The sequence below is a fragment of the Nycticebus coucang genome, chromosome 22, assembly GCF_027406575.1.
Source record: "Nycticebus coucang isolate mNycCou1 chromosome 22, mNycCou1.pri, whole genome shotgun sequence".
Classification (NCBI taxonomy): Eukaryota; Metazoa; Chordata; class Mammalia; order Primates; family Lorisidae; genus Nycticebus; species Nycticebus coucang.
In genome coordinates this window covers 5,917,436-5,941,091 of record NC_069801.1, presented here as the reverse complement: position 1 = coordinate 5,941,091, position 23,656 = coordinate 5,917,436, and the positions used below count along the sequence as shown (strand labels likewise).

At 41.3% G+C, this 23,656-nt stretch overlaps 1 protein-coding gene and 1 pseudogene across 5 annotated transcripts in view; one reads left to right on the top strand and one right to left on the bottom strand.

Annotated features, from left to right (window-relative positions):
- RERE (arginine-glutamic acid dipeptide repeats) overlaps positions 1-23,656 on the top strand; it is a 413,923-nt gene that overhangs the window by 113,934 nt on the left and 276,333 nt on the right. The gene's annotated exons all lie outside the window — the stretch shown is intronic.
- On the bottom strand, positions 22,130-23,119 carry LOC128575478 (transcription factor BTF3-like; annotated as a pseudogene).

The window sequence follows — 23,656 nt, the reverse complement described above, 5'->3', positions numbered from 1 at the left end:
CTGTCTTTATTTTCTAAGAGATTTCATTTTACAATAGAAAGGGATACTTTGAATTTTTAAAAATAAACTCAATTCTGCTAAGGTTCTGATTTGCTAGATACTTGGAGATTTAAATATTTACATTATTCTTTCTTTATTAAGGACTGTTTGATCAGGGCACTCAGAAATGAGGAAGATTTGGTACATTTTCCTTGAGATTTATAATATATTTAGTAATAATTACAGCAGTGAATATCCAAGGCCTTACCATGCAGTAGATAACCGTGTACTTCTTTTTTTCTGAGACACAGTCTTACTATGTCATGCTGGGTAGAGTGCAGTGGCATCCTCTTAGTGCACAGCAACCTCAAACTCCTGGGTTCTAGCAGCCTCCTGCCTCAGCCTCTTGGGTAGCTGGGACTATAGGCACCAGCTGCCGAGCCCAGCTAATTTTTCTATTTTTAGTATACACAGAGTTTCCCTCTTGCTCAGGCTAGTCTTGAATTCTTCGCCTCAAGTGATGTTCCTGCCTAGGCCTCCCAGAGCACTAGGATTATAGGCGTGAGCCACCATGCTCTGCCAGATAATGTATACTTCTGAGAGGAGGTTAGAACTATTTCCCAGCTATGCTAATTTAGAACATTGTGACTTTTCATTTGTCCAGTACTTAATTGGAATTTAATATCAGCCTTAATTGTGCTCTATAACTACACAGAGTCTTGGTCATGAAGATGATTTGGATAGGCTGTCCTGAAGGTTATATATACAGTTCATTAATTCCTGTTAGGTATTCTTTATTTTTTATCAGGGATCGATTCCTTTGATTATTGGTGTAAGATACGATCTTTACCCCAGAATATAGTTTGTGAGCATTTGTGTACATATCCACAATGCACAATTGCAGGTTTATGGAGATGTAAATAGCCCATCCATGGACCTCTCAGGCTGGGAGTAGTGGCTCACGCCTACAATCCTAGAACTCTGGGAGGCTAAGGTGAGGATTGCTTGAGCTGAGGAGTTTGAGACCAGTCTGAGCAAGAGCGAGACCTTGTCTCTACAAAAAATAGACAAAAGTAGGGTGGCGCCTGTGGCTCAGTTGGTAAGGCGCCGGCCCCATATACCGAGGGTGGCGGGTTCAAACCTGGCCCCGGCCAAACTGCAACCAAAAAATAGCCGGGCGTTGTGGCGGGCGCCTGTAGTCCCAGCTGCTTGGGAGGCTGAGGCAAGAGAATCGCCTAAGCCCAGGAGTTGGAGGTTGCTGTGAGCTGTGTGAGGCCATGGCCCTCTACCGAGGGCCATAAAGTGAGACTCTGTCTCTACAAAAAAAATAAAACGTTTAAATTAAAAAAAAAAAAAAGACAAAAATAGCTAGGTGTAGTGACAGATGCCTATAGTCCCAGGATTGCTAAGCCCAGGAGTTTGAGGTTGCTGTGAGCTATGGTGATGCCACTGCACCCTTTCTGGGGCAATAGAGTGAAACCCCCCCCCCCACTCCCCAAATCTGTGTTTGAATTACTAGGAAGGCTTTGCCTTTCTTATTTTAGGCAGATTTGCTATCCTTGAATTATATTGGTCTGAGGACACTGACTTGCTGTGTGTACTGAGTAGTATTTATAAAGGGGAAGTTCATTGTATTAGACTATGAGGACCCAGGGGAGAAACTTTGGGCTGTTGGTAGTAGAAAAAACTGATCTCTAGAACACGTGGTTTGTTTTTAACTTAGGAATTTAGGATCCCATAACTGATCAAGTTTCCTTTGAGCCTTGCTTGTAAAATTTAGAACGTGTCTAACAAAAGGTATAAAGTGAACACCAACTTCCGTTTTGTGTACCAGTTCATTCATGGTTTCATCTTCTTCAGTTCTCCTTGTCCTGCAGTTTCCCTTTGTTCTAAGGAAAAGAGAAACGATACAGTGCAGAGAAGAGACCTTGTAGCCCCTGCGAGCTGTGAGGCTAGGTGTGTGAGCTGAAGAAAGCTCCATTTGCTTCGTGTGGCTACCTCAAGGGTAAAATAGAAAGACCTGAAAGCAGCACCTATTGTTATCATCCAGTATCCTCACCTGTCTTAAAATTTTATACTGTCTGAATCTTAGTAAGCTGCTTTAAGCCTTTTTTTTTTTTTTTTTGAGACAGAGTCTCACTGTGTTATCTTTGGTAGAGTGCCGTGACGTCACAGCTCACAGCAACCTCTAACTCTTGGGCTTAAGCGATTCTCTGGCCTCAGCCTCCCAAGGAGCTGGGACTACAGGTGCCTGCCACAGCGCCGGCTCTTTTTTGGTTGCAGTTGTCATTGTCATTTAGCTCATCCGGGCTGGATTTGAACCCGGCAGCCTTGGTGCATGTGGCTGGTGCCGTAACCATTGTGCTACGGGCACTGAGCGCAAACTCCCCCTCTCCCCCCCACCCCCTTTTTGAGACAGCGTCTCAAGCTGGTCGTGCTGGGTAGAATGCTGTGGCATCATAGTTCACAGCAACCTCCAACTCGGGCTCAAGTGATCCCCTTGTCTCTCACTTTTGCTCAGGCTGGTCTCGAACTTGTGAGTTCAAGCAATCCATTCACCTCCCAGAGTGCTAGGATTATAGGCGTGAGCCACTTTGCCTGGCCTACACCATCCTTAAAATCTCTCACTCTCTCAATAGGGAGATATGTACAAGGGTTAAATTTCTGTCTGAAGACAGTAAAGAAATTATGAAGGACAGTGCTATGGACCAAATTGTGTTGCCTCAGAATTCTGTATGTTGAAGCCTTCACCCCTAATTCCGTGGTATTTGGAGATAGGCTCTTCAAGAGATAACTAGATGAGGTCCTGAGGGAGGGATGGGATTATGTCCTCTAAGAAGAGGAAGAGAGACAAGAGCCCATTAGAGCTTGTTCTCTGGGACATGTGAGGACACAGCTAGAAGATGGCCATGGACAAGCCAGGAAGAGACCCTCAGCGGGAAGCTGAGTTGGATGGCACCTTGCTCTTGAACTTCCCAGCCTCTAGAACTGTGCGAGTTGAGTCTTTGCCATTTAAAACGCCCAATCTGTGGTGTTCTGTTTCAGCAGACTAATAGTGTAAATTTTGTACACGTAGAGTAGAAGGTGATCAATACCTTATTGTAGAGATTGAGCCTTTCCACAGGGAAGGAGGGATTTTACTTTTGTTTGCAGAAGGCTTTATACTTATTGAACAGCCTTCACTGACCTCTTTTGATCCTCACAGCTACTTCATAAACAGAGCAGAGCAGACACTGGTTTTCAGGTTACACAAATTGAGATCCATGTCTAGAGAAATTGAGTTGCAATTTACAATTTTCATTTGGGAAGTGGCTAAGTCTCCTAGTAGGTATGTTTTCTGACTTCTGTAGCTACCATTTTCATTTGAGAAGTGGCTAAGTTCCTAGTAGCTATGTTTTCTGACTTACGTATCTACAAACACTTTAATATTGTCAGTCCTCTGATCTCTTTGCTTAGAAGAACATAATCTTTATTTTTAGTCTTTGTGGTGATTGTATATTCAAGGTAGAGAAATGTCCCACTTCTTACAGTCCGGCATGGAACTGAAACTTCAGTGGTGAAATTGTTAGAATTATCTTTTTATCTGTAGGAAGACATCGATATATTCTTTGGCCTACTGGTTAGATTTGAAGTATAAAATTTCTCTGAAGTATCTTAACTCTTAAGAAATGTGTTATTACCAAAATTACTAGTGCTCGTGACATTTTATCCTTTTAATTTGGTTCAGGTGTTGGTTTGCTATTCAATCTCACTGGTGAGTGTCTATAAAAGGATGGATGTACAAGTTATTTGTAGCTGTCAGTAGTCAAAAGCTTGCTATCTAGTTGAAGTGATGTGAATATATCTTCAACAAATGGTTGAAGTAGGAGTGTTAAAAGCTACAATCTTTAAGCAATTAAAGAGGAGGAAAAACCAAACCAAAACCCAAATTCCAGCCCTTACTCTGCCCTTCATTTTGAAGGAATTCTGAATCTCTATGAAGTTTATATTTATAAACCACAGAACATGCTGTATGTGATCATTTTTCTATTGAAATTTCAACAAAAATACTAAAATCATATTTTTACTTTCTAGTAATAAAAGCTATTTCTTTGGGATTGAAGGCTTAGAACAGATTTTTATTTATTTGTTTGTTTTTCTAATGCTCATGTGGAACCCGGATTTCTTTTTTCTTTTTCTTTTTTTTTGGGACAGAGTTTCACTATGTCACCCTGGGTAGAGTGCTATGGGGTCATAGATCACAGCAACTTCAAACTCTTGGGCTAAACAATCCCCTTGCCTCATCCTCCTGAGTCCCTGGGCGGTGACCACCACAATGCCCGGCTATTTTTAGAGACAAGGTCTTGCTGTGGCTCAGGCTGGTCTTGAACTCATGAGCTAAGGCAAATCTGCCTGCGTTGACCTCTCAGAGTGGTAGGATTATAGGTGTGAGTCACCGCACCCAGCCTGATGTGGAACTGGATTTTAAGGTGCTTGTTTATTTGTTTGAGACAGGGTCTTGTTCTGTCACCCAGACTGGAGTACAGTGGTGCTGTCATAGCTCCCAGCAACCTTGAACACCTGGGCTCCAGCCTCAGCCTTTTGAGTAGCTGTATAAATTACTCGTACACAAGCCCAAGACTATGTTGTTTCATGCTGGTCCCAAACGCTTAGCCTCAATGATCCTCTTACTTTGGCCTCCCAAAGTGTTGGGATTGCTCAGTCCTTGGACTAGAATTTTAAAAAAGTTTTATTGAGAGAAAATTTACCCATTTAAATAGTATACAAATTGATGGTTTTTAGTATACAGATGCTACTTGACTTATGATCCCAAGAAACCCATGCTAAGTTGAAAATATTGTAAGTCAAAATGCATTTAATACACCAAACCTACTATACACCATAACTTAACCCACCTGCCTTAAACATGCCCAGAACACTTACATTAGCCTACAGCTGGACAAAATCATCTAACACAAATCCTATTTTATAGTAAAGTGTTGGGTAGTTCATGCAGTTTATTGAATACTGTGCTGAAAGTAAACATAGTTGTGTCAGTACTTGAAGTACAGTTTCTGTAGAATGTGTATTGCTTTTGTATCATTGTAAAGTTGAAAAATAAAGAGTTGAATCATAAGTTGAGGACAGGTCTGTCTTCAGAGATAACAACTATCACCATGATATTATTAGGAATAGATTTTTATATAGCAGTTCCTGGTGATTAACTGAATTATCTTAGATAAGCTGTCTGTGTCAGTTTGTACTGTGAGTTAAGGACATAACTGAACTGATGCTTCACTATTAGAATGTATAATTGGCTTAAAGCATTCAAACTGAGCTTTTGTTCACAGTGGTTTGACATAAGGGAGTTAACTTTAACCCAAGGTTATTAAATCCTTCAGTGACTGATGGTTCCATTCAAGGTGTGGGTGACAATGTAGTTATGAATATGGCATGAGAGTGAGGTGTGATCTCTTTCACCTTATTATCTGGAGAAATTACAACTCTCCCCAAGTATGTTTTTATATTTGGTGTCCTCAAAATATCTTCAATACTTTCCATTTTCGGCAGTTTGTTAAAGAATTTTTGCATTTGTTAATAGAAAGGCAGTTAACCATTTATGTCTCAGATAAGGCAAATTTTGTAGTATTGGTTCCCAGTGGGTTCATGAAATTCAAGTGGGCCCTTAAGGTTACTACTGGGCAATGTACTTTATTATCCTTAGTCCATTCACTTGCTCTGTTTCCTAGATGACTGTTTCTTACTTTCTCCTTTGATCTTTCTCCCTGTCCCCGTGCTGGGCTTTCTGCTTGATTGAGAAAAATCACAGCAGTTTGAGATCTTCTGCAGCCCCCTCGCTGCTCCCCATGTCGTGGGGCACGCTCTGCAGCCCCCTCGCTGCTTCTCACCTTGCGGGGCACACTCTGCAGCCCCCTCGCTGCTCCCCATGTCGTGGGGCACGCTCTGCAGCCCCCTCGCTTCTCCCCATGTCGTGGGGCACGCTCTGCAGCCCCTTTGCAACTCCCCACCTTATGGGGCACACTCTGCGGCCTCTTCGCAGCTCCCCACCTTGCACGCTCTGCAGCCTCTCAGTCCCTCCCCACCTTGTGGGGCACACTCTGCCTTCCTGGCTGCTTGTGTATTAACCAGCTGTTCAGTCTGCTCTCTGAGCCACCCCACCCCCACCCCCCGCCCTCTTACACAGTAATTTCCTGTCTCTAGTATCATTAATGTTGTATTTTCTACTGGATCATTCCCAACAGCATGCAAATGCACTGCTTTTCTCTCATCTTAAAACAAATAAAATTCCTATTTTTGAATTCCATTTACCCTGCCAACTATTGCCTATTTCCCTGTTCCCTTTGCAGCAAAATTTCTCAGCAAGAGTTTTTTGTACTCAGATCTCTAGTTCTCTCTTAAATCCATCCGTTGTTGCTGCAGGGTAACTGCTGTGGTGAAGATCACTAAGGCCTCTGCACTTATTTCCTCTGCCTGGGATAGGTCTCTGATGCCTGTGTGGCTGACTAGCCCACTTTGAGGCTCAGTGAGGCTGACCTTGACCCTTGGACTCTGTTCTAGGTTCCCCTTACCTACTCTATTTTCCCCTAGTGTACTTGTCTTCTCAGACTCCATGCTTATTTATTTTTGTTATTTATTGTTTTGCCCTTCTCACCAAAATGTCAAGTCCTGAATGACAGGGGATTTTGATTGTTTGGTTCACTGATATGTTCCTAGCACATAGAATAGTAACTGGCACATGACAGGTATCTGATGAATATTTCTTGAGTCTTATCATTCTCTAGGATGTGTGGCTTAAAAAATTACCCGAATGAATAGAAATTAAAATTTTATCTGTAGTCCAGACCTCTTCAACTACCTTTTTCACATCTTCACTTGAACGTCTAGTAAGCATCTAAAACTTAATGTGTTTAAATGGAACTTTTTGTTTTCCGCCAAACCACACATAGTCGTGGGGTTTTGTTTTTTAACTTCTTCATCTAGTGGACTTTTACACAGTGGCTCTTTTCTTGGTGTATTATGTTGTTGACTTGAGCAATTTTAGGTTATGTATATTAGTTTGATCTGGCACCACTAAAGCAGTCACATTTTAGAATGTTGAAAACATTTCTAAACAGTACTATAACAATGAAAATATACCCATGCCCATTGTTTAGGTCATTTTAATGCATACCTTTTATTTTTAGGATTTTAGTATTTTGTTATTTAATACTTGGAAATACAGCTTTAGCTTTCAAAGTAAGGAGGTAATGATATTTATTATTGAAATTTTGATTTAAAAATATTTTATTTGTACAAGTACTTAGCAAATATAAAATAATTTCTAGAAATCCTATGTATAATAGGTAAACTACTGAATCAAGATATGTATTAAAATGTATTTAAAAGTTCTTCTCTATGGGTGGATCAAATTAGCCCTTTAAAATCCAAGTTTTGATATGTAGGATTTTATGAAGACATTGAATAATGGCATCTCCTCCAGAAATGCTGATCAGGCCTTATAGCTTCATAAATATTAAGGTAGCTTTCTTTAAATTTGATTTAAATGGGCAATTAGATTTGCTATTTACTAGTAAATTATTATTACTAATTCATTATTATTAATAATGAATTTATTTTGCTTCACTTGTCATGAAACCTTTTTTTTTTTTTTTTTTGAGACAGAATCTCAGGCTGTTGCCCTGGGTTCAAGTGATCCTCTTGCCTTAGTTTTTCTATTTTTAGTAGAGAGGGAAGGGGTCTTGCTTTTTGCTCAGGCTGGTCTCAAAGTTGTGAGCTCAAGCAATCCACCCACCTCGGCTTCCCAGAGTGCTAGGATTACGGGCTTGCGCCACCGTGCCAGGCCATGAAACTCTTTAAAGAGCCTTGTCCTTGTAGATCAGTGTCTGTTGATAGTTTATAGGACAATGACTGTTAGGTGGAAAAATGACTAGTGACATATAATATACACACATTTAATTTAGCATTAGTTTTTCCTAGATGATAGAGGTCAAGAAAACTTGTAATAATGTTTTCTCTTTTTTTAAACTCAGAAAAAAGCAGAACAGTCCTGCTTAGCCTAATTTAGTGTGGTGGTGGCAGTGTAGAGGAGATGAGATTGTGACTAGACCATGCCAAGACAGCCTGGGTGATTAGTGTAAAGTTGGTTGGTATTTGGTTGATGGAAAAGGAAGGAGGAATTTCCCTGCTGATTTTACTTCTTAACTGACTTTCCTTTATGCATCTAGTGCTTAGATGTAGGGTCTGTCTTTGATAGTCACTTGGTAGGCCTCTGATAAGCTATAAAGATATAGATACATGTTGTTCTTGATATACAAATCTGATAAATTTCCTTTTCGTAACACTGAAGTATTCCCAGCAGTAAACTTAATCCTTAGCATAATTTTTTGAGGTAGGATTATAATTCCCATTTCACAGGGGAGGCAACAGTTTTGTGATGTCAGGTTTTGTCCCTCAGCACCTCGTTTGTTTTTCTCCATCATGCCCCAGCCTCTACACAAAACCTAAGTGGACCACTGGGAGACATTTCTATAGATCAAATGGGATTGAGGATATGGAGGTAGTGAGGCACAGAGAGGAAGCTTTTGCTTTGTGGTTGATTTGAGTAGATGGCTTGACGTCAGAATCCTCTAGAACAGTGATTCCCAACCTTCCTGATGCCACGGTCCTTTAAATACAGTTCCTGTGGGTTGCGACCCACAGGTTGAGAACTGCTGCTTTAAAAGATTGGTTTTGGTCATATCTAAATATAGTCATGCACTGCATTAACAGTCTGAGAATTGGATCATCAGGCAATTTTGTTATTCTGCATAGCCTTCCACACAGCTAGGGCATGTGGTAGGGCCTATTGGTTTAGGGTTACAAACCTGAACAGCATGTTACTGTATGCACATTAACACAATGGCAAGTGGTTTGTGTATCTAAACATGGAAAAGGTACAGTAAAAATATGGCATAAAAGATAAAAAATAATACACCTATAGGGCACTTACGATGACTAGAGCTTGCAGGACTAGAAATTGCTTGGGTGAGTCAGTGAGAGGTGAGTGAACGTGAGGTCCTAGGACATTACACCACCATATACTGTGCAACACTGTGTACTGAGGCTATGCTCAATTTATAAGGAAAAAATAAAGTAATTGCACCATTGCACCAGGATGTTACAGTAGCTACGCTGTCACTAGGTAACAGAATTTTCCAGCTCTCGGCAGCTGTCATATGAGTAGTCTATTGTTGCTGAAATGGTATGTGGCCCATGGCTGTGTATCTTTTTTTTCTTTGATTGTGGGGGTGTATTACAGAGTTATGTTGAGAGGCAGATAATCTGGACTTTTCCCAATAATGTGTCTTCAAACGTAAAACGATCTGATTATTATTTTTTATTCTTTCAGGAGGGCTTCAGTGTGGTCTACCAGGGGTTGAGCTTTGAAATAAGGGGTCCAGGGAAAGCCTCAGTTTCGGCCTTAAAAAAAAAAAACGTGAACATTTGAAAACATACAGAAGCAAAACCAGGATCTAGTGACAGTGCTAGGAATTATTTTAATCATTGGAATTAATGTTCCCTTGATATAGCAGTTCTCAACCTGTGGGTCACGACCCCTTTGGGTTGTCCTGCATATCAGATATTTACATTGCAATTTATAACAGTAGCAAAATTACAGTTATGAAGTAGCAATGAAAATAATTTTATGGTTGGGGGTCACCAAACATGAGGAACTGTATTAAAGGGTCGTGGCATTAGGAAGGTTGAGAACCACTGCCTTGGTACATAAGCCATTTCCATGCGCCCCAGCCCCCACCCCCACCCCCCACGCCCCGACTGCTCACAGCAACTTCAAACTCCTGGGTTTAAGAAATTCTCTTGCCTCAGCCTCCCAAGTAGCTGGGACTATAGGTGCCTACAACAACACCCAGCTATTTTTTTGTCGCAATTGTTATTTAGCTGGCCCAGGCCAGGTTCAAACCCACCAGCCTCAGTGTATGTGGCCAGTGCCCTACCCACTGAGCTATGGGTGTGGCCCATAACCTCATCTCCATGTTCCTGATGAATGAATTTAACTGAGAATAGTATTATTATTAATAATAACATAATATTTATTAATAATAATTTATTAATAGTAATAATAATAATTTTGCTGTTTTTGGCTGGAGCTGGGTTTTAACCGGCCACCTCCGGTATATGAGGCCAGCGCCCTACTCCTTTGAGCCACAGGTGCCACCCAGAATAGTATAAATTATTACATTAATTCATTTGGCATAATCGAATGCCAAATCTAGGAAAAACTGATGTTCTCTTTTTACTGTTAGTAGGTGACCTATTTGATTGTGTAGTTTTTCCTTTTTCATCTTCTAATGCCTCTTTTTCTAAGATGAAAATCAAATCTTATGTAGTGACATGTAGTACCCAGATACTCTATAATTAATTAATTTTAATTTCTGTAATAGTTATTTGAAAAAATTATTAAATTTATTTTGTTTTTTCAGAGTGACGAACAGTACATACAGATTTTCTTAGAAGCTAATAAACTAAATTTATAGTACCTAAATTTATATCAGTTGGGATCTGAAAGTTGGGATCTGAAAAATGGATCTTTAATTGAAAACTGATGGGTTAAATTGAAAGCATTTGTGAGTTATGATTTGGAACTCAGGAGGTTAACTCTAATTATCTGAACTAGTAAAGGAATATCCCATCTGTCTGATATTTAGCTGAAGGTGAGTTTCCCGATCACTGCTAGTGCAGGAGGCAAGATGGTTATGTGAAGACTTCGTCATAGTCGGACGCTGGCTTGGACGTCATCAGATTGTGCTTGGTCTTACTCTGTAGTATCTGATTATTTAACTAGATATTTTGAACTAAATCTAGTTGCTTAGTTCATCATTTTATTTTATTTTATTTTATTTTTTTTTTTGTAGAGACAGTCTCACTTTATCGCCCTCGGTAGAGTGCCATGGCATCACACAGCTCACAGCAACCTCCTAGTTCATCATTTTAAATAGCTAATTAAAGTATGTTGATTTTAAGCCCCTTTTACTGTACATCTGACATGAAGTACTGATACTACAATTTGAAAAATGATTTCATAAGCTTCTTTGTTTCAGCATTGATTCCATGCTAGCAAAGGAAAGAGGGGCTTTTTGTTTATACCAGGACATTTTTGAAATTACTCCTCCTTTATGACCTGGGCTTGATGGTACCGGCTTTTCTAGCAAAATTGCCTGTAATTAAAGTAGATGTTTTAATACGTCTAATGTATTTATTTGGTACACTGATTCATTGGAAATATATTTGGTCACTGAAGTACTCTTTAAAGTGATGACTTTTGACCTTTCTTGAACAATGAAAAATTTGTCATACTTCAGCATGGCTCAAATGGAAATTTTATGTAGTATCTGTCTTTAATCACTAAGATCTTCTTGGTGTTTTAATATATTGATTTAAGGCCAATGGTAGCAAAACTAAAAAGCTAGCATTTAAGCTATAGTTAATAGTACTGTTTATCTAGCTTTGAAGGAAGGCCTATGTAGTATGTAGTACGTTTTTTTTTTTAAAGAATAGATTGTAATAGCCCCCAGGGGATTGATAGTTGTGATTTTTTTTTTTTTTAAGTTAAGGAAAAATCAGAGTTATGTAAGAAGATTTTTTTTGTGTTTAGTCTCTAGCATGAATGGATATTTTTATGTTTTGCCTTTATTGGTATTCTGTCAAAAGCAGCACTGTAACTCTGGGGGATGGTTTTCCTTGAGGCAGTATGGATAGTTGGTTTGTAGGGGACCCCCCCGCTTCTCTCCTTAGCAGGGTCCAGCCATTTAATTTCTTTAGTCGGTAAGTATGATCTTTAGATCTCAGTAGTTCTAATGTGCTACTCTCAAGCAGAGAATTAGGGAAAAAGTGAAGCATAAGCCTGGAGGAAGGAATGAGATAAACAGGAAAGCAAGGAGGTGAGGTGACGTGCGTCTGAGTCGTTTGGAGTCGCAGAAAGTACAAGGTCTGCAGAGGTGGGTGTGGGCATGGGCGTGGGCCCTGTCCCATTCTGCTTGAACCTTTTAGTTTTGGTGTTCTTAATGGTGCCTAAAATATTGATGTTAATGATTATACTAATGGAATTTTAGACTTACCTTATTTATTTATTTATTTTATTTATTTATTTTTTGGTGAAGAGAGAGAGGCAGAGTTGGTAAATAATAGAACCTAACTTCTGGGCTTCACTGGCACTTATTTTACCAGGTCACAGCATTTAGTAGTTTTATTTCCCACCATTGAATCTATTATCTTCCTGAGGCTCAGAGTCTTGATTGCTGTTTGGATGGAATTAAATCACACAAAGGAATCGCTTGTCATTTCTAATAAAGACTTGGTAAAAGCCTGATTGAGGCTGGCATACCTGTGAAATACGAGTCACTACTTGCCTAATTTTTATATACTAGATAGAGCCAGCATTTCTAGTTAAACAATCATTACATGTCTCACATTTCTGGATATAGCAACATTAGTGAGTTAGCATACTTATCTGTTTTTTGTAGATAACGATTTTTAACACTTGTACTTTGGAAGGCTTATTATAAGCCCATAGTGGATATTTTGATCTTAGGGACACCAGTAAATGAACTCATAAAACAAGACATGGTCATGATCATTTGGAGAAAGTTTATGGTGGGTAAAAATTAGACAGATTTTTTTTTTTTTTTTAAGAGATAGAGTCTCATTTTATCACCCTCAGTAGAGTGCTGTGGCGTCACAGCTCACAGCAACCTCCAATTCCTGGGCTTAGGTGATTCTTTTGCCTCAGCCTCCCGAGTAGCTGGGATTACAGGTGCCTGCCACAACTCCTGGCTATTTTTTGTTGCAGTTTGGCCGGGGCTGGGTTCTAACATGCCACCCTCGGTATATGGGGCTGGCACCCTACCCACTGAGCTACAGGTGCTGCTCAGCTGGACAGATTATTAAAGTTGGTACGACAAGAAAAATGCTCATGGGAAAGTTTCATTTAGACAACTAATCATAAAACAGTATTTTTATCATACCTCGGAATAGAAATTGATTGTGTAGGTCAAGTAAGTTCAAAGGTTTTGGTATTATTGATAGCAAGATTTATGTTGAAATGTGAAGGATTGATTGTATCAAACTCTATAAATGTTATAAATGAAGTGAAATGTGATTTCTTTGCAATTATTAGTTATAAAATTATGAAGAATATAGAGCCTGATTTTGTTATGGATAGCCTATGATATAAGAAAGGGAACAAGTCCCATTTCTTCCATGATTAAACAGCTTAATCTCATGTCAGAGCTTCAGAATAGGGGAAAAGTTTGGGGTTGAAGAAGGCAGAAAACTCTGTCACTAAGCCAAAATAAGTTAGGATTCAGAGTAAAGGAGATTGTAATCAAAATAAGCCGTAAGTTTTATTAGGGCTTTGCATGGTTATTTTGACATAAGGAATAGAATGTACAAAAATATTTCTGGTATAGGTTCAGTGCCTGTGGCTCAAGCGGCTAAGGTGCCAACCACATAACACCTGAGCTGGTGGGTTCAAATCCAGCCTGGGCCAGTCAAACAACAGTGACAGCTGCAACCAAAAAATAGCCAGGCATGTGGCAGGCTCCCGTAGTCCCAGCTGCTTGGGAGGTGGATGCAGAAGAATCGCTTGAGCCCCAGGAGTTGGAGGTTGCTGTGAGCTGTGATGCCATGGCCCTCTATCCAGGGCGACAGCTTGAGGCTCTGTCTCCAAAAAAAAAAAAAAAAAAAATTTCTGGTATGGAGTTTGTTATACTGAAGCACTTATTACTCCCCAAACCCAGAATCAAGTTGAGTTACTATATTTTTCCAAATCTCTCAATATGTCTATTAGGATATAAAACAATTGATTTTTCCCTCACATTGTTATCCTCTTTCCGTAATTGTACTTTAAAATTTCAACTACAGATTGTATTTCTTTATTTTTTATGGGATCTGTGAAAATGTACGGTGATTATATGAGTATCTATTTAGCATGAATTTCTGTCTGTGCTGGTCTATGTAATATTAGGTTATTAAGGAAATGTCTGATTTCATACTGTGTTTGACAGGTGATATCTCTATTTCACTTTGACACTTCTTTTTTTTCTTCCATAGTGAAGGTGCATCCTCATTTTCAAACATGTGTTTGGCTTGTGATTATCTTTCAATTTTTTTTTTTTTTTTTTGAGACAGAGTCACACTATGTTGCCTTTGATAGAGTGCCGTGGTGTCATGGCTCACAGCAATCTCAAACTCTTGGGCTTAAGCAATTCTCTTGCCTCAGCCTCCCATGCAGCTGGGACTACAGGTGACCACCACAATGCCTGGCTATTTTTTGCTGCAGTTGTCGTTGTTGGTTAGCAGGCCCTGGGTTGGGTTTGAACCCGCCAACTTTGGTGTATGTGGCTAGTGCCATAACCACTGTGCTATGGATGCCGACCCAAAATTTTTCTTTTTCTTTTTTTGTAGAGACAAAGTCTCACTTTATGGCCCTCGGTAGAGTGCCGTGGCCTCACACAGCTCACAGCAACCTCCAACTCCTGGGCTTAAGCCATTCTCCTGCCTCAGCCTCCCGAGTAGCTGGGACTACAGGCGCCCGCCACAACGCCCGGCTATTTTTTGGTTGCATTTTGGCTGGGGCCGGGTTTGAACCCGCCACCCTTGGTATATGGGGCCGGCGCCTTACCGACTGAGCCACGGTGCCGCCCCAAAATTTTTCTTTTTTTTAAGAGCAATTTTTGTGAAACCATGGATAAGTCAGAGATTTGTGTTACTTTTGAATATGAGTTCCCTCTTGGAACTAATGCAACACAAAGAGCTTGAAATATCAGTGGAGTGTTTGGGAAGGGTATGGCTCACGAATGCACAGAACATTGATGGTTTGAGTAGTTCTGGTGATTTCAATGTTGAAAATGAGCCACGTAGGTGACCTCAGACCAACGTGGATATGGATAGTGATGAGCTGAAAGCTGTAGTGAAATAGAATCCATCCCAACCTATATGTGAATTATCAACAGGATTTGGTGTTTCTGTTCAAACAACATTGGATCATTTGAAACAAATTTGCAAAGTAAAGAAGGTAGATAGATGGGTTCCACGTGAATTAGACAAGCGTCAGAAGAGAAATTGTCTTGCCTTTCTTTGCTGTCATGACATAAAGGGGAACCATTTCTATACTATATTGTTACCTGTGATGAAAAATGGATTCTTTTGGACAGTCACAAGCATTGGCCACAATGGGTGGATAAATATTCATCAAAAAAAGTTAATGGAGTCTGGTGGTCCAGTGCTGGTATCATCACTGTAGCTTCATGAAACGTTGTTGATTGATTATAGAAGATGTCTGCAACCAATTGGACAAAATAATCAGGATGTTTGAGATTAAATAGAAGAGATTGGTCAGTAGAGATGGGCCAATCCTCTTGCATGACAGTGCTTGACCACATGTCACACAAACAACGTTGTGCAAACTACAGAATCTGGACTTGGAAACACTCTGTCATCCGCCATAGTCACCAGACCTTGTACCAACTGACTACTACTTCTTCCAGGCTTTCGACCACTTCTTGCAAGGAAAAATATTCACTTCTCAACAAGCTATGGAAAATGCCTTTTACGATTTCATCACCACTTGTGCTCCAGGCTTCGCTGCTGGCACATACAAGCTATCATTAAGACAGCAAAACTATGTCGATAGATTAGGCACATACTTTGATTAATTGTACTGCTTCTTGTTTGAGAAAAAAATAACCCATTGATTGAAAATCAGACATTTCATATTTAATGAACTAAATGTTACAGATAAATTTCAGTTTTATTTTCTGGATTTAATAGAAGTCTTGTGATTAAAATGTTACCCAATCTTGGGCGGCGCCTGTGGCTCAGCGAGTAGGGCGCTGGCCCCATATGCCGAGGGTGGAGGGTTCAAACCCAGCCCCTGTCAAACTGCAACAACAACAAAAAAATAGCCGGGCGTTGTGGCGGGCGCCTGTAGTCCCAGCTACTAGGGAGGCTGAGGCAGGAGAATCGCGGAAGCCCAGGAGTTAGAGGTTGCTGTGAGCCATGTGACGCCACGGCACTCTACCCGAGGGCGGTACAGTGAGACTCTGTCTCTACAAAAAAAAAAAAATTATCTTTATAGGGCGGCGCCTGTGGCTCAGTGAGTAGGGCACCAGCCCCATATGCCGAGGGTGGCGGGTTCAAACCCAGCCCCGGCCACACTGCAACAACAAAAAAAATAGCCGGGCGTTGTGGTGGGCGCCTGTAGTCCCAGCTGCTCGGGAGGCTGAGGCAAGAGAATCGCGTAAGCCCAAGAGTTAGAGGTTGCTGTGAGCCGTGTGACGCCACGGCACTCTACCCGAGGGCGGTACAGTGAGACTCTGTCTCTACAAAAAAAAAAAAAAAATGTTACCCAATCTCAAATTTTGTTGAGATATTTAATTGCATATTTCAATCTGTGGCCAAATATAGGCATTATGATTTTTAGATTTCACCTCACATTTTGTATTTACAGGGCAAGTAGAATAATACATAGAGAATGATTAAACTCAGTAAATATTTGCCCTTTTGCCATAGTGTTAAATGTTCTAAAGTCAAATATTTACTATAGAAATTAATGCTTAGCTAACCTGAAGAACCGGCTAGCTTCCCTTTTGAGATGAATAGGTATGCTCTGGCTTCCAAAACCGTATTTTCAGAGCACCTGACAAAAATATTAAGAGGAAGACTCCCTGGTTATTTTAAATTATTTAGGATATGAATAGTCATGTACGAGATCCTTCTAATTTATTCCTATTATATAAAATTCCCTTTTGGTCTGGTTTGGAAGTGCCCTGGCACGCCTGGATGAGCTGTGTGCTGGAGAGGTTGTGCAGGCTGTTCCCTGCTGTCTTCTCCTCCCCTCCCCTCATCCTCCCCTCATCTGTTTTCTTACTGGATGGTTTCTGTTAGCATTTCTTGTCAAGTAGAAGATGAATGGTTTTAAAAGCCTATGAGATTGGTTTCTAGGGATCTCCCCAGACTCCCCTATCATTTTTTTTTTTTTTTGTAGAGACAGAGTCTCACTTTATGGCCCTTGGTAGAGTGCCGTGGCCTCACACAGCTCACAGCAACCTCCAACTCCTGGGCCTAAGCGATTCTCTTGCCTCAGCCTCCCCAGTAGCTGGGACTACAGACGCCTGCCACAACGCCCGGCTATTTTTTGGCTGCAGTTTGGCCGGGGCCGGGTTTGAACCCGCCACCCTCGTTATATGGGTCCGGTGCCTTACTGAGTGAGCCACAGGCGCCGCCCTCCCCTATCATTTTTAGCATTTCTATCTCTTGGTATTTATAATTATTTTATGAAATATTTAAAAAGTTCTGTTCTTTTATTTGCTTTATATGCTTTCCTACTTCCCTTCTCTGGCCCTCCACCTAGGTGGTCCAGACAATGGAATTTTGACTTGCATTTAGCATTTGTAGAGGACATAGTGTAATAGTGATTTTGGGGGGGAGGGGGCAGGTATTCCTGCAGTATGCAGTATTGACCCATATTAGTGGGAAGTCATCTTCTCATTCTTTTATATATTTACCTGTCTTCCTTTTCTTGGGTTATAGTGTTTTCAGTTTCCTGCTCCCATTCTGAGCTGGATGTGCACAATGAAAGGGTGCCCTCTCACTTCTAAATTGCTAAGGTTTTTCACAGTCCACCAGGGAGCTGAGGTGGTACAATTCTTTCTTTTCCTTTTATCCTGGCTGAGCGCTTTCTGTTCTCCCAAGGACCCATTTAAACATAGATGTTACATTTCAGTCTCTTTCCTTTTTACCTTGAAGGCCACAGTTCTGATTCTCCTGCCTTAAAAGCTAAGACTTTCCCCCGGACTTCCTGTCTGTCCCTCTTCTCCCCTTTCCTCCCCCCATCCACATGGCTTGATGTCCTTATTCTTGAATTGCTCCTTCCCTTTGTCGAAGTCCTTCTGGAAATACTTTCTGTGGAATCCTTTTCAGTCAAGGTGTAATTCTCTGGGAATTTGTTTGATAGCCCACCACCTATTTGGTTTGCTTTCTTAGATTCAGTTTCTTTGGGGAGAAGGAATAGTTGCCTATATTTTGGCTTCTTCTCCAGAGGGCTGACCTTGTTCCTCAGAGATCCTTGGTACTTGGCACTCAGAGAGTGAAAGGAAGTGCTCTAGAGCAGTGGTCCCCAGCCTTTTGGGGACCGGTTTCATGGAAGATGCTTTTTGTTTGTTTTGCTTTTGAGACAGAGTTTCACTCGGTTTTCCTGGGTAGATGCCATGGCATCAGCCTAGCTCACAGCAACCTCAAACTCCTGGGTTCAAGTGATCCTCCTGCCTCAGCCTCCCAAATAGCTAAGATTACAGATACCTGCTACCATACCTGGCTATTTTTTCTATTTTTAGTAGAGATGGGGTCTCACTCTTACTCAGGCTGGTCTTGAACTCCTGAGCTCAAGCCGTCCACCTTCCAGAGTGCTAGGATTACTCACATGATCCCCCACACCTGGCCAGGAAGATGATTTTTCTGTGGAGTCAAGATGGGGTTTGGGAATGGTTTCAGGATAATTCAAGCTCATTAAATCGTCACTTCAGATCATTAGGCATTAGATCAGTGTTTTTCAACCTTTTTTTATGCACAGCACACTTGCACCTATAGTCAAATGTCTATGGCACACTTAAATTTTGGTGATCAAAAAAAAATACTATGCTTTCAACTTCTTTTGAAAATAATTTGATTAATGATCTTTAAAAATGTTTCTGGCAGACCTAAGATCTTCTCAAAGGCACATTGAGAAATTACTGCATTAGATTCTCATAAGGAGCACGCAGTCTAATCCCTCGTGTGCAGTTTACAGTAGGGTTTGTGCTCCCGTGAGAGTCTGATGCTGCTGCTGAGCTCAGGCAGTGATGCAGGCAGTGGTGACTGGCTATAAATGCAGAGGACGTTTTGCTTGCTTAATATAGCCTACCTGTGGCTCACCTCGTGGCTCATTTCTGTTGTGTGGCCTGGTTCCTAACAAGTCCCAGAACAGTATCAATCTGTGGCCCAGGGGTTCTAGAGAAATACAGCGTATGCATATTCTCAAGGTGTTTTTTGGTTTTGTTTTGATTTTCTTCTAATGAAATAACCAAAAAATCAGAATAATAATCACTGAACAAGTAAGTTTATCTGGCTTTCCTCATTTTCCACCAAGTCTATATGAAAAGGCCACTGATGTCCTGAATACCTCCTTCTCTCCCATTCCCACCCCCACCCTGTGGTAACACTTCCTCCCCCTGCGTCACTCAGAAAAGAGAGAGATCTCTCCTGGTTTTTTTTTTTTTTTTTTTTTTGAGACAAAGTCTCACTGTGTTGCCTTCCATGGCATCACAGCTCACAGCAACTTCAAACTCTTGGGCTTAAGTGATTCTCCTGCCTCAGCCTCCTGAGTAGCTGGGACTACAGGCACCCGCCACAATGCCCAATTTTTTTTTTAAATTTATTTGGTTGCAGCCGTCATTGTTGTTTAGCTGACCCAGGTCGAGTTTGAACCCACCACCCTCCGTGTATGTGGCTGGCACCCTCACCACTGTGCTACAGGCGCTGAACCTCCTGATTATTATTTTAAAGGAATTTCCATAGTGTTACATAATGGGAAACCATTTTTAGTTCAAATTTTAGAGAAGTTTTATAAAGCATTCCTGCCCCAAGTTGTGAGTCTTCCCTGTTGCCTCTCTTCCTACGTATGAGCAATCTGAGTTTGGCTTCCAGAGGCCTGAGCAGCCCTTTGGAGGGTGTTGAGGAGTCAAGGCAGGCTTCTCGAGAACTGACAGCTTACTATTAAACAATGCAAACTAAAAGAGCTTTCCTAGGATCGGCTAGGTGTGTTCTAGATACGTTTTTTCTGCCAAAGGTTTATTGAATGACTCTGTGCATTCAGTTCTAAAGATTTGAAGCACATGGTTTGTTATCAGCAGTGTGTGTGTTTAGGAGGGTCACATTGTCTCTCCTGGGCCGTGGAATGCCATGGTGTCCTCGTAACTCACAGCAACCTCAAATTCCTAGGCTCGAGTCATCTTCCTGCCTCAGCCTCCCAAGGAGCTGGGATTATAGGCACAAGCCCTGTGCTTGGCTAAGTTTTCTATTTGTAGAGACAGTGTTATCAGCAGAGTTGATTGACACTTAAGGAGCAGCTTATATTGCTAGCCATTTTGTGAACTGGTGTTTTACAGAGGTTATTTTAGTTATTCCTCACAACTCCTGAGGTATGTTATGTTACTATCATCTTCATTTTGCCAGTGAAGACTCTGAAATCTTGGTCGAGAAATTGAGTAATCCATTATTATAAAGCTAGGAAGGACAAGGGTGTATCCTGTCAGTTGAGCCTTATAGAGAAGAATGATGGGAGACAATGTATGAGACATTTGAGTTAGTAAATAATAAGGTATTTTGTGTTAGTCGTATATGTTAGGATGCTAACCTGTCAAATACAGGCCGTTATTACAAAAGGAATTAAAGAAGGGCAAGAATGACATGGCATGGGTTGGAAGTATCAGAAATCACCTCTCAGACCGTGTAGGGCTTGAAGGGGATGTGAGTGATGTTCAGTTCCTCGTAGACGCTTACTGAGCTCGCAGTACACGCACTGTGAGCCAAGGCGGGAGGCTAGCTGGAGTGGAGGGGGGTGCAGAGGAGGCATGTGTTGGGGAGTTGGGGGGAGCAGGGCTGTGTAGAGGGGTCTGGAGGGATACTTCATTGAGGGAGGAAATTGGGCTTGACATGATTTTTTTTCAGAAGGTCTTGAGTGAAGATATTAAAAATGGAGACAAAAGGTAGATGGCCCTTCTGTTTGTAGAGAGTAGGAGTTGAGGTTTAAAACAAAGGAGGGCACTGGAAATGTGGAAGGAGATTTACAGAACTGCCCCAGATGCCTTCGTCCAATTTGTGTAGCTTGGATTAGTGACCAGTAATAACCACTTGCTTGCTTGTCTTCCTGGAATGGTGCTTGTACCATTGGTTGGTTGGTAGTGTCTGGTGACCACAGGCAAAACCTGCCTTTTGTCCTTGGGTTGGAGCCTGGGCTGTGGTGAGAGTGTGCTGAGGCCAGACGTATTTCTGTTGCCTTGGCACCCTAAGTAGTTTTAGGCGATCAGAGTCTCATTTTTCTTGTTACTGTTTTCCTTTCTTGGTAGTTCAGTTTATTTACATTTTAATTTAATAACTCGCTTGAGGGGGTTGATTCCTTTCTTGTTACTGACAGATTCTCTAAAAAAATTTTTTTTTTTTTTAAGTAAGAAATACATGACTTGGTTTATTTAGTCCTTCAGCACCCTTCACAAACATTTAAGTGGGTTTTGTGAACAGAATCATTCTTTTTATATGGTTCTTCATTGGAGGTGAGTCTCGGAGCTGCACCATTCCCATCTTGGGCCAGTTTACCCCACCCCTCCATAGGGGTCCCCCCGCTCCTGGGAGGTCATATTGACGCCAGGCTGTGATGGGCAGAGTGCACTGCAGTGCAGAACTAGACTCAGGTGATCTGCCTGCTTCAGCCTCCTTAGTAGCAAGGACCACTGCCGTCCAGCAGGAGGTGAGTCTTTAACATGGGAAAAAGGGCCAGCTGGAATTTTTACGTTACTTTTCTAAAACCCAATCAATGGTTAAGACATACGCTGATATGCCAGTGTCTGGGGGAATCAGATTCCCACCAAGAACTCCTAGGGTTAGTTAAGTGCAGTTAAATTGTAAGATTTTGTTATTTTTGTGCATGGCTTACATTCTGTTCCTAGGAAAAAATGAGAGTTGGTCTTTATCATTTATAAATTTTGTAATGTAGAGATCAGTGGGAAATCTGCTGTGACTGTTTAATTTGTTGATAACAAACTTGAACAGTTTTCTTACCTAGTTCTTGTTTTCCTTTTTTCACTAGGCAAAGAACTTTATTAACCTTTTTTCCAAACTTTATTCCCAGGCCTTTTTAGCTTAATTACCTGCAAAGAATGAATTATGTATAAGCAAAAACTGAAAATAGCTGCAATGTCTAAGGGGCTTGGGCTTAAAAATATTAGGGATCTAGATTTTATTAGATCCATAAACAAAAACAATTTAAAAAAGTAGTCATAATATAAAATAGCAGCTCCCAGTAACTTCTTCAAGTTTCATCTTCAGAAGTTGACTCAGTTCAGTTCGCCTCATTCTTGGAAGTCTCATCAAAATTCTCCACAAGATCTGGAACTTCATCATCATCATCCTCTCCAGAGCAAGTGGTGCTTTTCCATCCGCAGATAGCTGCTTAGGCAGAGCTTCAGCCCGCTCCGCAAGCTGGCCAGACGGTCTGCACCACACTGGGTAGCGTTTCTGTCAGCTGCTTGGTCTCAGCATGGCCTGTCATGGTGAAAGTGTTTGCTACCAGAGATGTCTGAACTTTAGCTAAGGTTGGTAAAGTGGGTCACTGTTGTAGCAGCCTGTATAGCCTATGGCTAGGAGGAGTGAGAGTTATAAGAACTACCTATATAGCTCGATAATGGAACACCTTGGTGCAAAGGGCATGGAGAGGGATTTAGTGCTCCTAACAAGCATGAGAGCTTGCAAGATGAGAGCAGTGGTGAATTGGCAGTCTCTGCACCTGTTGTGTTGAGAGGCACGAGATCAGCCTTATATTAGGCTGGAGGAGAGGGCAGTCGGAGCATGCGCATTCTATCATGGACCCGCTTACTCTGACTCTGTCTCCTCTCCTGCCTGCAGAACCCCAGCACGGTGTCTCTCTGCTGAAGATCACCAAGCTCTACTATAAGATCTATCTATTCTAAGACTGCTTTTCTCTCTCTCTCTCTCCAGCTGAAGCAGACAGCCTTCAGGCACCTAAGAGAAAGTGTTCCTGAGCGAGGTAGCTTAGCAGTCCTCGTCTGGAACCTAGTTAAGCCAGGCTCGAGACCTGGCCAGTCCTGGGCCCTTGACACATTGTTCCTTGGTTTGTGAACATATTCACCTCTTCAGTACCAGAGATACTGTTTACCCCTAACTTCTTTAAGGAGAACTGAAGTTTTTTATCATCTGCTGTAGCTGTTCTATGAACCACCTTTTTCTTTCTGCGAGCAGTTCCTTTCCCACCAATGCATACTTGTACGTGCAGTTTGGCAAGTTTCTCTTGGTTCATGATAGTTTCTTTCATCCTGTTGGAGGCTGAAGGGGGCTGAAGGGGGCCGTGTGAGGACTAGGGTTGGTGCTCAGGGGGTCTCGGGCAGACCAGCTGAGTTTTAGGCACACACGTGAGTCTTACTGACTTCTTAAACCCTTCATATGACGGTGGAACATGTGAACTTTAGGAGGAAAAGTTGAGCATCCCGAATCTGGAAACACGAAATCTGAAGTGCTCCAAAAATCTGAAACTTTCTGATTGCCAACGTGATACCTAAAGGACATGCTTATCGGAGGGAGTGTTTTGGATTTGTGATTTCTGATGTTCAGATTTGAAATGTTCAACTGTAAGTATAATACAAATATTCCAATATCCAACCCTTCTGCCTTAGTCTCCCAAAGTGCTGCGAATATAGGCATAAGCCACCATGCCCAGCCACCAATACTTTTCAAAATTTAAATCTTTTTTTAAATATATTTTTTCCAATTTTATTTATTTATTTATTTGCAGTTTTTGGCCAAGGCCGGGTTTGAACCCACCACCTCTGGTACATGGGGCTGGTGCTCTACT